This window comes from Bos taurus, chromosome 13 (assembly GCF_002263795.3).
Source record: "Bos taurus isolate L1 Dominette 01449 registration number 42190680 breed Hereford chromosome 13, ARS-UCD2.0, whole genome shotgun sequence".
NCBI classification, from domain to species: Eukaryota; Metazoa; Chordata; class Mammalia; order Artiodactyla; family Bovidae; genus Bos; species Bos taurus.
This window is the reverse complement of record NC_037340.1, coordinates 78,463,746-78,478,630: the sequence shown is the minus strand read 5'-3', so window position 1 is coordinate 78,478,630 and position 14,885 is coordinate 78,463,746. Positions and strand designations below refer to the sequence as shown.

Here is a 14,885-nt window from a genome sequence, read left to right as displayed (position 1 = left end):
TTGATTTTGAAACCACTGAACGACTGCTGATCAAAAATCCACACCGGCCGCCTATATGGATGTGTGCACGCAAGTGCGCTTACTCGCTCGGTCATGTCTAACTCTTTGCGACCCCTCGGACTATAGCCACCAGGCTCCTCTGTCCCTGGGATTTTCCAGGCAAGAATACTGGAGTCGGTTGCCATTTCTTCCTCCAGGGGATCTTCCTGACTCAGGGACTGAACTCACATCTCCTGTGTCTCCTGCCTTGCAGGTGGATTCTTTACCGCTGAGTCATCGGGGACGCCCCTCTCTAGGTGGGAAGCTGCCATCTGTGACCTCTGACTTAAGTCACAAATGCTTCCAAAGGGGTTTCACAGAACCCCAGATTTCCGGGAAAGCTGACAGGACTTCTGAGAGCGGCAGCTGAAGAAGTAAACGTGGCCTTTGAGTGTTTCTGTGAAACGAATGGCATTTTCTTATTTAGGTTCTTGAGACGATTTTATTTTAGGGTGAGTTCCTTTCTCTTCTCATAACTCTCAATTCCACCCTCACATTTATGCCGTGCCCGGGCATCTTTCCGCCACGCTGGAGCAAAGATCAAAAGTAAATATTGGCAGAACATTGGTTTTACTGTGACCCAGATAAGGAACAGCCTAAAACGGAAATAGCGAGATTTTATTGTTCCTCCCACAACTTCCCTCCTCACCGGGCTCCCTCAATATTTAATTATGAACTTCACTTCATACAAAGTCTTGGTGTTAATTTGGTTGCCAACAGGGCGGGGCCTGAACAACTCCAGGAGCTCCAGGCTATAAATAACCCCATGAACAGCGCCCCCTGGAGTTGTGCCATGGCTGCGTACACGTGTCGATTCATATCATCATCTCATTCTCATTGACGGGGCAGAGGAATCTTTTTTGCTTCAGCAAATGTTTCCTGCTTTGTGAAAGAAACATGAGCACACAGAAAAATTCAGACAGGGTAAGAGGGTTGTGGGGCAAACTGTCTTCCTTCTGGCTTCACCTGATCTTTCCCAGTTCCTGTCTCCAGAAGCTCCAACTGTTGCTCGTTTTTTGTGTGTGCTTTTAACTGTGCGTACGAACCTCTCTCACTGTCTCCCTCTTTCCAGCTATATAGCATATCACACACATACACATCGATCCATATATGTACTGTGGTGTCTCTTTCTCCGTTTCCCACGTTTGCCTAACATCTCTCTTTGTACCAATGGTTTATACAAGGCATCGGCCAAAGACAGTTTTCTCAGGACAGATCTATTCTGCTGCATGTTTTTGTACAGCCTGCAAGCTAAGAATGGTTTCTATATTCTCTTACATTTTTAAATGGTTGAAAACAAATCAAAAGAAAGATAATACTTTATGGCCCATGAAAATGATATGAAACTCAAAGCATCCGCGAGTAAAGCTGTGCTGGGACACTGTCCTGTGTGTTTGCTTTCACGCTCAGACGGCGTCCTTGAGGACTTGCAGCAAGGGCTATGTTGCCCAAGAGCCCCGAGTGTTTACTGCGTGGCCCTCTACAGAAACTCTGTTCACCCGGCTCACGTTGCACACGTTCTGCTTTTTTCACGTAACCAGAGCTCCTGGAAGTCTTCTGCTCTTAGCACATGCAGATGGTTCCTGACTTTGTTTAACTTATGGCTTTTTGATTTTCAGTTGAGTTCAGTTCAGTCGCTAAGTCGTGTCCGACTCTTTGCGACCCCATGATTCGCAGCACACCAGGCCTCCCTGTCCATCACCAACTCCGGAGTTCACTCAGACTCACGTCCATTGAGTCAGTGATGCCATCCAGCCATCTCATCCTCTGTCGTCCCCTTCTCCTCCTGCCCCCAATCCCTCCCAGCATCAGACTCTTTTCCAATGAATCAACTCTTCGCATCAGGTGGCCAAAGTACTGGAGTTTCAGCTTGAGCATCATTCCTTCCAAAGAAATCCCAGGGCTGATCTCCTTCAGAATGGACTAGTTGGATCTCCTTGCAGTCCAAGGGACTCTCAACAGTCTTCTCCAACACCACAGTTCAAAAGCATCAATTCTTCGGCGCTCAGCCTTCTTCACAGTCCAACTCTCGCATCCGTACATGACCACAGGAAAAACCATAGCCTTGACTAGACGGACCTTTGTTGGCAAAGTAATGTCTCTGCTTTTAAATATGCTATCTAGGTTGGTCATAACTTTCCTTTCAAGGAGTAAGCGTCTTTTAATTTCATGGCTGCAGTCACCATCTGCAGTGATTTTGGAGCCCCCAAAATAAAGTCTGACACTGTTTCCACTGTTTCCCCATCTATTTCCCATAAAGTGATGGGACCAGATGCCATGATCTTCGTTTTCTGAATGTTGAGGTTTAAGCCAACTTTTTCACTCTCCACTTTCACTTTCATCAAGAGGCTTTTTAGTTCCTCTTCATTTTCTGCCATAAGGGTAATGTCATCTGCATATCTGAAGTTATTGATATTTCTCCCAGCAATCTTGATTCCAGCTTGTGCTTCATCTAGCCCAGCGTTTCTCATGATGTACTCTGCATATAAGTGAAATAAGCAGGGTGACAATATACAGCCTTGACATACTCCTTTTCCTATTTGGAACCAGTCTGTTGTTCCATGTCCAGTTCTGACTGTTGCTTACTGACCTACATATAGGTTTCTCAAGAGGCAGGTCAGGCCTTCATGATAGTGTGAAAGTGATATGTGTTCAGTCGAAACTGTAATTCTGCTTTTGAATTTTGATCTTTTTCCAGGCTCATGATATGCTGTCCAGTCCTCTCTCTCATGGTGCCCGGCAGGGCAGTGAGCCATAGCTCCCAGTCGGCGCCACGGTCACTAGAGTGAAGAGCTGATACACAGACAGCCGTCCTGGACCCAGACGTCCATCCTGTTCTTCCCCGTCAGCACCGTATCAATAGGTGACACAAGACATTCAGCATTCTATTATTAAATAGGCTTTGTGTTCATTGAGTTTGCCCAACTCTAGGCTAATGTAAGTGTTCTGAGCATGCTTAAGGTAGGCAAGGTTAAGCTGTGATAATAGGTTAGGTGCATCAAATGTATTTTCTTCTTCTTCTTTTTTTCAAGGCTGACTACATGGCTTATGGGATGTGACCAGGGGCTGAATCCTAGCCACTGGAGGGAATTTCCTTCAGTGCACTTTTAACCTAATGTTTTCAACTTACGATGCGTTCACTGGGACGTAACCTTATTGTAAGTCGGGGAGGATCTGCGTTGATCGACCTCATTCCTTTTAACAAAGACTCTAGTGTCTCTCATTGCATCGCTGGGCCGTCATTGATCCAGTTCTTAGGACAGACCCCTGAAATTCTTGTCTAAATGAAAAAAGTTCATGTCTCAGGACAGTTTGAAAATTCCTGACAAGTACAAGAAATCCCAAGTTGTCTCTCTGTTTATAATTTGTATCTTGTTCTTTGAGAAATGGAATTTGCGACAGCTTACAACAGGAGGGGCATGCCCAGTAAAACTGTAAAACTCCTAAGACGGAGGTGAAATGCCAGGAAAGGACTGGAGCCGAGATGCCTGCTCCCCCTAGCTTAGGGAGCCTGGATTATATTTGAGCTCGAGGCTTTATTTGAATCATATTTGCAGATGATGCAGAAAGCTTTGTGGGTGTTTATTTTCTTCAAGAAGGAGGTTGAAGGCAGAGGCCTCTGAGAAGCTGGAAAAAATGCCAGTCAGAGTAACTGAAAACAGTGTTTCCTACCCTTACAATCGCCAAATCTTGAAGTAAATGAATTATTATTAACAATATTTTTCTTTAACTTACATAATTTTGTAAAAACCTTAAACGTGGTTGTTTCATCTGGAGGAAAAATACCCATGAATTCATGGTTCTGATGAGTTAGTAATATGTGTGCTTTTTTAAATGCGTGTAAATATGTAATAAATACTAAAAGTTCTTTGAAAGCACGACTTTATCCACGTACCACCTACAATAATCTTGAAAACCTACGTGGTGGTTGTGCTAAACATTTAAAATGCTGGGGTGTCAGACACTGGGGGTTACCACGCCAGTCGCCATCTCTCCCTTCCTTTCTGCTGATGGAACCCTGCCTTTGTTCTGCTGGTCATGTACCCAGGCCTGGGAAATAAACCACATTTGATTTAAAGCAATTATCGCCATCCGATTCTCCTGGACCTGTGATTGGTCTAGAGGTAGTCATTTGCCCCAGTTCTGGCCAAAGGGAAGCTCTGCTGGGGGCTTCTGGGAAGGGATTTCCTCTCTGATAAGAAAGAAGCATATGAGGAGAGATCTGTTGGCCTCTTTTCTTCCTTTCCTGATTTGGCTGTAATTGTGTGAAGAGGTGATGAGTGAGCTGTGGCAACCATCTCGTGACTTTAGGTGAACAGCCTAAGGACGAGTTGCTGACTTGCAGTTGAAGGCAAGGAGCATTGGTCCTTTATGATCTCCCTGAGATTCCAAATACACCCTAGGGTCTCCAGTCTCCAGAAGTCTTTTAAAAAACAATAAATGCTATTATTATCTAAACTGCTATTGTGAAGCCTCTGAAAACTATCTTAAAGGATCCAGTTGGCTTTGTCCTTTAGAGCTGGCCTCCAAGAGCCAACAGATTCAGGGCCATAATCCAGCTCCACCAAGTACTCTGCTATCCTGGCAAGTGGCTGAACTTTGCTAAGCCCTAGCTTTTCTGATCATAAAATATTTATCTTTTGCAGTGACTTTTGAGGAAAAAAATTAAAATTCATTTAAAGCACTGGGAATATGAAAGTACTGTTAGTATTAGCATCAATATTATGTCTTTAGTATTCATATTCTCCTCTAAGGAGGTGGGGCAGAGACAGGAGGTTCACAGCACCTAACTAAAGACCACCAGCCTAGCACAAGCAGAGAAGAAGTTGATCTGAGTGTCAGAACTGACCACAAGCTGCAGATGAGTCAGTGCTTCATGGGACAAGCTTAGTGGAAGCCTTGGGGTCTAGACTACCAGAGTGATAGGCAGATTCCTGGCTGTGAACTTTCTGGTTCAGGATTCATGACTCACACTTTCCAGGAGCACAGATCCTACGTTTGGTCATCTCATCTTTTTAAAGGATGTGGGAAGCTGTCCTGGGTCCAACGGCTTGGAGGCAGTGGCCTGGGGGCCATTTACGTAAGAGACTGGAAAGATTCAGGGGCAAGGTCGTCACTGCCTTACGTTTGGTTTAGAGCAGCTGTTGGCCGTGTCTATAGCAGCCTGAATGAAAGGAAATAGACCGGGAGGTATAGCATGAGCTGAAGGAGCCTTAGATGGTGAGTCAGTAAACTCGTGACTCCAGCGTGTGGCCCAAGGAAGTTTCTTCTCAGTTCCAGACCTCAGTATCTCCCTATGTTTAGTGGGGCTCCAGAGCAACCTAAGATCTTATGACAGATAGAAATGCATTTGGCAGCAAGGAGGTGGGAATGCAAGTGACTGATGTTCAAACAAGCAAGGGTTTATTTTTCCCCATAATAAGAAGTTCAGAGGGAGACTGTTGTTGGTCTTGACTTAGTGGCTGAAGAAAATTGGGCTCTTGCTAGCACCTCTGCAGTTCTCTCAGCTTCCCCATCATGGTTTCAGGATAGATGCTCAGTCCTTCTAATGATAAGAGGAAGAGAGGCAGCACCGTCCACTCTGTCCCCTTTGCCCCAAAGTGAAAAATTTCCCTGCATGCCAGCAACTCCCCTTATGTTTCTTTTGGCAGATCTGGTCACGTGATGGATCACATGCCTGAGCCAGCTGCCAAGGACGCTGGGAAAGTGAGGGCCTGGTCACTGTTGTGAAGGTGAGAAGGAGAAGGGAACGCACATGGGTTTGCCGAGCACAGGGTCTCAGGGCTGCAAACCCCTGATCCTGGCCCCCGAGGTCTCGGGCGTCCAGAGACACTGTTGTCCTCCTACGGCCCTTCCAGCGACAGTGGAAGCTGAGGGAACAAGACCTGGGTTTGAAGCCCGCCTCCGACACTGGCTCTTAGTAGGACTGTGCGAACGGCCCTGCATGTCTGAGACTTCACGTCTCCAACAGGATGGAATATAAAATCCAGCTCCTCCGCAGGGCTTCAGGGCCCTCTGCAGTCACACAGCACCCCATACACCAAAGGGCTCCGCCTTCGGACCCAAACCGGGTTTACAGCTCTGCAGCTGCCATTTTGAAGTCCTTACTGATTTCAGAACAAGCGCCCTGCATTTTCATTTTACGTCTGGTCCGGATAATCCCATAGCAGGGTCTGTGCGGTTTGGCAGAGCCTGGGTGGATTACCCGTTTACCCACTGGTGTATAGTCCAGGTTTTTGGGTTGAAAATGACAGAAACAAACCCAGCTCAAGAGAGTTTAAGAAAAAAGTGAGTGAGTGTGTGTGTGAGAACGTGTAGGTTTATGCAAATGGGACTTCCCTCATGGCTCAGACGATACAATGTCTGCCTACAATGCTGGAGATCTGGGTTTGATCCCTGGGTCGGGAAGATTCCCTGGAGAAGGAAATGGCAACCCACTCCAGTACTCTTGTCTGGAAAATCCCATGGACAGAGAAGCCTGGTAGGCTACAATCCATAGGGTTGCAAAGACTGACACGACTGAGCAACTTCATTTTCACTTTATGCAAATTGAAATTCTTGAGATGGGTTCAGCTTCAGGAGTGGCTGGATCCAGATGCGTACCTGCTCTTTAGGAGCCATGCCCCTTCCAGCTCTCAGCTCTCTTTCCTTCTGTGTCAGTTATGGTCACCCTGTAGCCCCAGGAATGCAGGCTGCCACTCTGCCAGGTCAGCAAGCCAAGTGGATAAAAGCTGAATTTCCTATGTTTTCCCAGCATCAGTCTGGGGTTGACTCGGGTTGGCCTGACTTGGGTCCCATGCCCATCCCAGAACCAATCCCTAGGAATGGGGGTGGAATATACTCATTGCCCAGGCCTAATACACCTGTTGCTCTTGTTGGGGAGACAGCCCACTTCCTCTTGAGCCACATGGAGTGACAACGGGGAAGGAGTGGTTCCCAGAAGAGGGGAGGGGGATGGACAGTGGTCAGGTACAAACAACAGTTGGCTATTGAACACCCTCCCCCCACCCCAACTATCCCTGTTCCAAGGCCTCCTTTGTATGTGCTTGCTGCTGCTGCTAAGTCACTTCAGTTGTGTCTGACTCTGTGAGACCCCATAGATGGCAGCCCATCAGGGTCCCCCGTCCCTGGGATTCTCCAGGCAAGAACACTGGAGTGGGTGTGGTATGTGCTTAGTACTCCATAAATGTTTGTTAAATGAATAAGTGATTATACGAAGTAAACTACTAGAAGAAAAATCCATCTGATTTATCAGGATTTAAGAGCTCTTAGAGATCATTTCTGATTCTCCACGTCCAGCCCATTTTTGCTTTGTTCTCCCGGGCTGGCATAATTTCCACCTTCAGAACCCTGATTCCGCCTGCTGCAGAGCACAGCGAGGCTGCCTCACGGGCCCGAGTCCCCTGTGGGCCCCCGCCCACCGCAGGCCCAGGCAGATGAAGGCTGAATCAAGAGAGGCTCACTCTGCCCCGTGGAAAACGCCCAGGAGGCCCTGGCCCAGCAAGGAGGCAGCAGCGGCTGACCGAGGCAGGCACCGCCAGGCCTCTTTCCCGCCCTCATGAGCCGGCTTCGGCAGGGCACACTTTTACCCAGTGCTGTTTCGCGTCAAGAGCTTCCGAAGAATCCTCTCCATGCCTGAACCACACGCAGGGCCTGGGCAGGTGATGCCGCAGCAGACAGACTTGGAGCCTAGCACACTCAGGGACACACGCTCCACCTAAGGGGGTCCCGAGGACTCAGCTGCCTCCCACTGTGGCTCCGTGAAAAATGTGCGAGCGGTGTAGCCAGACCTTCCGATTTTTCAGTAGACTGTTTTAAAGGCTCACAGCAAAATCGAGCAGATAGTACAGAGAATTCCTGTTCTCCCTGCTCCCACCCTATCCCACTCTCAGCCTTACCACCTACCAACAACCCTCCACCCCACCCCCCTGCCAGAGTGGGACGTCTGCTACAATCAATGAATCTAATGGACACATCGTTAGGGACCCAGTAATTACATTAGGGTTCACTCTTCGCGCTGTGCCTTCTGTGGGTTTGGACAACTGTGTCCTGGCACGTGTCTATACTGTCATAGTCTAGTGCAGAACCCTTTCACTGCCCTACAAATCTTCTCTGCTTCGCTCAGTCATCCCTCCCTCCCTACTAAGCCCCAGCAACTCCTGATCTTTTTAAAGTCTCCATAAGGTTGGTCTTTTCTAGACCTTTTGATTATCTTATTGCATTTTCTTGCAATACCCAGGGTTTTGGCTGGACTGCCAGCGTCTACTCTGAATGATAGATGCCCGGGTCAGTCTGGTTAAATATTTTGCATATTATTCCTGGAAATATCCCTTTCTTTAAATGCTGGTGATACATTCTAATTTTATGAAAACATCGTGCAGGCCAAATCCAATAGGCTGCAGGCTGCGTTTGACTCGCGGGCCACCAGTCTGAGAACTCAGATATGGGAATGAAGAAGGGCGAAGTTGGAGTCCCAAAGCCCTAGTCTGCTCGGCCGCTTCCGAGCTGTATGGCCTTGGAATCACCTTGGTCTCAGCCCATCTGTTAAGTGAAGGCCTTGAGAATGCGATGATGAATAGGAAGGGACACAGTTGGTGCCCATCTCTGAGGCCAGATGTCCTGGCATTTTCACAGGCTCCCATGGACTGCAGTGGGCACAACAAGCCAAGACACAGATGTACGGCTCCTCTTGTAAAATCTGAAGACGGTAAAAACATCAAAAATTCCCAGACACATACAGGCGTTGAGGGTAGGGGGACGTAAGAGAACAGTGAAGGGAGGCTTGTTGCCTGCTTGGCTGGTCAAGGGGGAAATTTCTCTGCCTCCCGGAAACTCTCCATTACAACAACCATCTTGATGAGGGCAAAGGTGATCCTCGGTTAGGAGCCAGGCTGCCTGGGGCCTAGTCCTGGTCTTGTCATGTACTAGCTGTGTGCCCTTGAGAAAGTTTCTTCTCCTCTCTGTGCACCAGAGCGTCAGAGGTGCTGTTCTTATCGTGCTCCATGTGGTTGGTGCTGGGCAGCACATGGCTGTCTCCGGTGACCCTGAGGTTCTTGTCTGGAAGATCAGGGTCAAGTGAATTAACTCAGAAACGTGCAGGAAGTGGTGGGTGTCAGCACCAGGTAGTGGCTCCCTAAGCATCCACCGAGGGACGTGTTACTACCTCTGCTCCGGGCCACGTGCTTCACCTGCGACGAGCACTGCTGCACTGCAACCACCCCACTTTAAAGAAGAGAAAACTGAGGCTCAGAAGACAGTCTCAGAGAAGGGGAGGAGCTCTCTCAGGGTCACCCAGCTAGAGAGTGGCAGAGAACAAGAAGCAGCAGGAATGGAATCAGACTGGAAACAGCTAATTCTGACTCAGCACCCCTTGTCTCATGCTGGGCCCATTGCTTTAAGCTCATCATCTCAGTGTGGCTCCAACACCTTTGCCCTCCCCCGCCTCCCCGGGCTCCATGCCTTAAGAGGGTGTACTTTCCACTGCCCCTAACCTCCACTTCAGAGGAGAGAAGGGCCCCACTCCAGACAAGGCTGCCAGAGCTGAGTCTAGTTCTCAAGGTTCAGGGATGGGTTCCCAGTGGGTGCTCTGGCCCCATGACCAGAGTCTCACCTCTTCTCCCCCTTTAATCCTCAGATTTCAAAGCACTTTACATGCATACTCTAATTAGAGAAGACACCTTCCTGTACTCCTAATAAACTCTCTTGTGGGGCCCCAGGGCATCAGGGCTGCAAACACCACTAATTCTAGGCTATACTCACAGGATGTGGCCAGAACAGCCTTGACTCAGACTACGTGATTCAAGGTACCCTCCCTCTTCTCTCGCTCTCTCCCCTCTACCTGCTGTTTTCGATGTCGCACTGATCAGTTGTTTTAAATTGTGTGTTTGTTTAATAGCATATTGACTCACTATCAGCAGCTACATTTATAGAGCAGCCACTACATGCTGGTCTTCATTTTGCTCTTACAGTCATCTCTCAGGACCCACAGGCTTCGCAGCTGGTGGTAAAGAACCCACCTGTCAATGCAGGAGACGTAAGAGACACAGGTTTGATCCCTGGGTCAGCAAGACCCCCTGGACGAGGGCATGGCCACCCACTCCAGTCTTCTTTCCTGGAGAATCCCATGGACAGAGGAGCCTGGCGGGCTATGGTCCATGGTGCCGCAAAGAGTCAGACACGACTGAAGCCGAGGAGCACGCACATGCACACACACTCGCTCAGTATCCACAAGGCATTGTTTCCAGGACCCCTACAGACAAGGAAATCTACGGATGCTCAAGTCCTCTATGTAAAATGTCAGAGCATTTGCATATAGCCCACTTTAAATCATCTCTAGATTACTTAAAATACCTAATACAATGTAAATGTTATGTTAATTGTTGCTGGCACATGGCAAAGTCAAGTTTTGCTTTTTGAAACTTTCTGAAATTGTTTTTTCCAGATAGTTTCGATCCTCAGCGGGTTGAATCCACAGACGCGGAACCCTCCATGTAAAGGACCGACTATGTCAACCTCCTGGGGCACAGAGAGGTTAGGTAACTTCTCCGAGGTCACACAGCTACTGAGGAAGCTGTATGTAGTTGCTTATTTATTTATCTGGGTGTTTTGTGTTTTTCTCCCAACTCAACCATCCATCCATCCATCCGGTCATCTATCCATTCATTTTCCAAACACATTTCTTTAACGAAAACTATATGCCTGGCTGGGCTTTAGACCCCGGGGACACGGAAGTGATTATGTTCACTGCTGCATCCCCAGTGCCCCGTATGATGTCTGGCACATAGTAGTTCAGTTCAGTTCCGTCTCTCAGTCGTGTCCGACTCTTTGCGACCCCATGAATCGCAGCACGCCAGGCCTCCCTGTCCATCCCCAACTCCTGGAGTTCACTCAGACTCAGGTCCATCGAGTCAGTGATGCCATCCAGCCATCTCATCCTCTGTCGTCCCCTTCTCCTCCTGCCCCCAATCCCTCCCAGCATCAGAGTCTTTTCCAATGAGTCAACTCTTCGCATGAGGTAGCCAAAGTACTGGAGTTTCAGCTTGAGCATCATTCCTTCCAAAGAAATCCCAGGGCTGATCTCCTTCAGAATGGACTGGTTGGATCTCCTTGCAGTCCAAGGGACTCAAGAGTCTTCTCCAACACCACAGTTCAAAAGCATCAATTCTTCAGCGCTCAGGCTTCTTCACAGTCCAACTCTCACATCCATACATGATCACAGGAAAAACCATAGCCTTGACTAGACGGACCTTTGTTGGCAAAGTAATGTCTCTGCTTTTGAATATACTATCTAGGTTGGTCATAACTTTCCTTCCAAGGAGTAAGTGTCTTTCAATTTCATGGCTGCAGTCACCATCTGCAGTGATTTTGGAGCCCAGAAAAATAAAATCTGACACTGTTTCCACTGTTTCCCCATCTATTTCCCATGAAGTGATGGGACCGGATGCCACGATCTTCATTTTCTGAATGTTGAACCTTAAGCCAACTTTTTCCTCTCCACTTTCACTTTCATCAAGAAGCTTTTTAGTTCCTCTTCACTTTCTGCCATAAGGGTGGTGTCATCTGCATATCTGAGGTTATTGATATTTCTCCCGGCAATCTTGATTCCAGCTTGTGTTTCTTCCAGTCCAGCGTTTCTCATGATGGACTCTGCATAGAAGTTAAATAAGCAGGGTGACAATATACAGCCTTGACGAACTCCTTTTCCTATTTGGAACCAGTCTGTTGTTCCATGTCCAGTTCTAACTGTTGCTTCCTGACCTGCATACAGATTTCTCAAGAGGCAGGTCAGGTGGTATGGTATTCCCATCTCTTGAAGAATTTTCCACAGTTTATTGTGATCCACACAGTCAAAGGCTTTGGCATAGTCAAGAAAGCAGAAATAGATGTTTTTCTGGAACTCTCTTGCTTCTTCCATGATCCAGCAGATGTTGGCAATTTGATCTCTGGTTCCTCTGCCTTTTCTAAAACCAGCTTGAACCTCAGGAAGTTCACGGTTCACATATTGCTGAAGCCTGGCTTTGAGAATTTTGAGCATTACTTTACTAGCATGTGAGATGAGTGCAATTGTGCGGTAGTTGGAGCATTCTTTAGCATTGCCTTTCTTTGGGATCGGAATGAAAACTGACCTTTTCCAGTCCTGTGGCCACTGCTGAGTTTTCCAAATTTGCTGGCATATTGAGTGCAGCACTTTCACAGCATCATCTTTCAGGATTTGGAATAGCTCAACTGGAATTCTATCACCTCCACTAGCTTTGTTCGTAGTGATGCTTTCTAAGGCCCACTTGACTTCACATTCCAGAACGTCTGGCTCTAGGTCAGTGATCACACCATCGTCATTATCTGGGTCGTGAAAATCTTTTTTGTACAGTTCTTCTGTGTGTTCTTGCCACCTCTTCTTGATATCTTCTGCTTCTGTTAGGTTCATACCATTTCTGTCCTTTATCAAGCCCATCTTTGCATGAAATTTTCCCTTGGTATCTCTAATTTTTGGGGGGGTGTTAGTTCTAAAAGGTCTTGTAGGTCTTCATAGAACCGTTCAACTTCAGCTTCTTCAGTGTTACTGGTTGGGGCATAAACTTGGATTACTGTGATATTGAATGGTTTGCCTTGGAAACAAACAGAGATCATTCTGTCTATTTGAGATTGCATCCAAGTACTGCATTTCAGACTCTTTTGTTGACCGTGATGGCTACTCCATTTCTTCTGAGGGATTCCTGCCTGCAGTAGTAGATATAATGGTCATCTGAGTTAAATTCACCCATTCCAGTCCATTTTAGTTTGCTGATTCCTAGAATGTCGACATTCACTCTTGCCATCTCTTGTTTGACCACTTCCAATTTGCCTTGATTCATGGACCTGACATTCCAGGTTCCTATGCAATATTGCTCTTTACAGCATCAGACCTTGTGTCTATCACCAGTCACAACCACAGCTGGGTATTCTTTTTGCTTTGGCTCCATCCCTTCATTCTTTCTGGAGTTATTTCTCCACTGATATCCAGTAGCCTATTGGGCACCTACTGACCTGGGGAGTTTCTCTTTCAGTATCCTATCATTTTCCCTTTTCATACTGTTCATGGGGTTCTCAAGGCAAGAATACTGAAGTGGTTTGCCATTCCCTTCTCCAGTGGAACACCCCCAAAAGATGTCCTTTTCATTATAGGGGACTGGAATGCAAAAGTAGGAAGTCAAGAAATACCTGGAGTAACAGGCAAATTTGGCCTCAGAATACGGAATGAAGCAGGGCAAAGGCTAATAGAGTTCTGCCAAGAGAACGCACTGGTCATAGCAAACACCCTCTTCCAACAACACAAGAGAAGACTCTACACATGGACATCACCACATGGTCAATACTGAAATCAGATTGATTATATTCTTTGCAGCCAAAGATGGAGAAGCTCTATACAGTCAGCAAAAACAAGACCAGGAGCTGACTGTGGCTCAGATCATGAACTCCTTATTGCCAAATTCAGACTTAAATTGAAGAAAGTAGGGAAAACCACTAGACCATTCAGGTATGACCTAAATCAAATCCCTTATGATTATACAGTGGAAGTGAGAAATAGATTTAAGGGCCTAGATCTAATAGATAGAGTGCCTGATGAACTATGGAATGAGGTTCCTGACATTGTACAGGAGACAGGGATCAAGACCATCCCCAAGAAAAAGAAATGCAAAAAAGCAAAATGGCTGTCTGGGGAGGCCTTACAAATAGCTGTGAAAAGAAGAGAAGTGAACAGCAAAGGAGAAAAGGAAACATATAAACATCTGAATGCAGAGTTCTAAAGAATAGCAAGAAGAGATAAGAAAGCCTTCTTCAGCGATCAATGCAAATAAACAGAGGAAAACAACAGAATGGGAAACACTAGAGATCTCTTCAAGAAAATCAGAGCTACCGAAGGAACATTTCATGCAAAGATGGGCTCGATAAAGGACAGAAATGGTATGGACCTAACAGAAGCAGAAGATATCAAGAAGAGGTGGCAAGAACACACAGAAGAACTGTACAAAAAAGATTTTCACGACCCAGATAATGACGATGGTGTGATCACACCATCTGACCTAGAGCCAGACATCCTGGAATGTGAAGTCAAGTGGGCCTTAGAAAGCATCACTACGAACAAAGCTAGTGGAGGTGATAGAATTCCAGTTGAGCTATTCCAAATCCTGAAAGATGATGCTGTGAAAGTGCTGCACTCAATATGCCAGCAAATTTGGAAAACTCAGCAGTGGCCACAGGACTGGAAAAGGTCAGTTTTCATTCCGATCCCAAAGAAAGGCAATGCCAAAGAATGCTCCAACTACCGCACAGTTGCACTCATCTCACATGCTAGTAAAGTAATGCTCAAAATTCTCAAAGCCAGGCTTCAGCAATATGTGAACCGTGAACTTCCTGAGGTTCAAGCTGGTTTTAGAAAAGGCAGAGGAACCAGAGATCGAATTGCCAACATCTGCTGGATCATGGAAGAAGCAAGAGAGTTCCAGAAAAACATCTATTTCTGCTTTCTTGACTATGCCAAAGCCTTTGACTGTGTGGATCACAATAAACTGTGGAAAATTCTTCAAGAGATGGGAATACCATACCACCTGACCTGCCTCTTGAGAAATCTGTATGCAGGTCAGGAAGCAACAGTTAGAACTGGACATGGAACAGACTGGTTCCAAATAGGAAAAGGAGTTCGTCAAGGCTGTATATTGTCACCCTGCTTATTTAACTTCTATGCAGAGTCCATCATGAGAAACGCTGGACTGGAAGAAACACAAGCTGGAATCAAGATTGCCGGGAGAAATATCAATAACCTCAGATATGCAGATGACACCACCCTTATGGCAGAAAGTGAAGAGGAA

At 46.8% G+C, this 14,885-nt stretch overlaps 1 long non-coding RNA gene across 1 annotated transcript; it reads left to right on the top strand.

Annotated features, from left to right (window-relative positions):
• Positions 1 to 264: 264 nt before the first annotated feature.
• On the top strand, positions 265 to 12,048 carry LOC101907513 (uncharacterized). The gene is made up of 4 exons (XR_810935.4): positions 265 to 963; positions 2,738 to 2,902; positions 5,691 to 5,771; positions 10,481 to 12,048. It is a non-coding gene; the product is annotated as an uncharacterized lncRNA (long non-coding RNA).
• Positions 12,049 to 14,885: the final 2,837 nt, after the last annotated feature.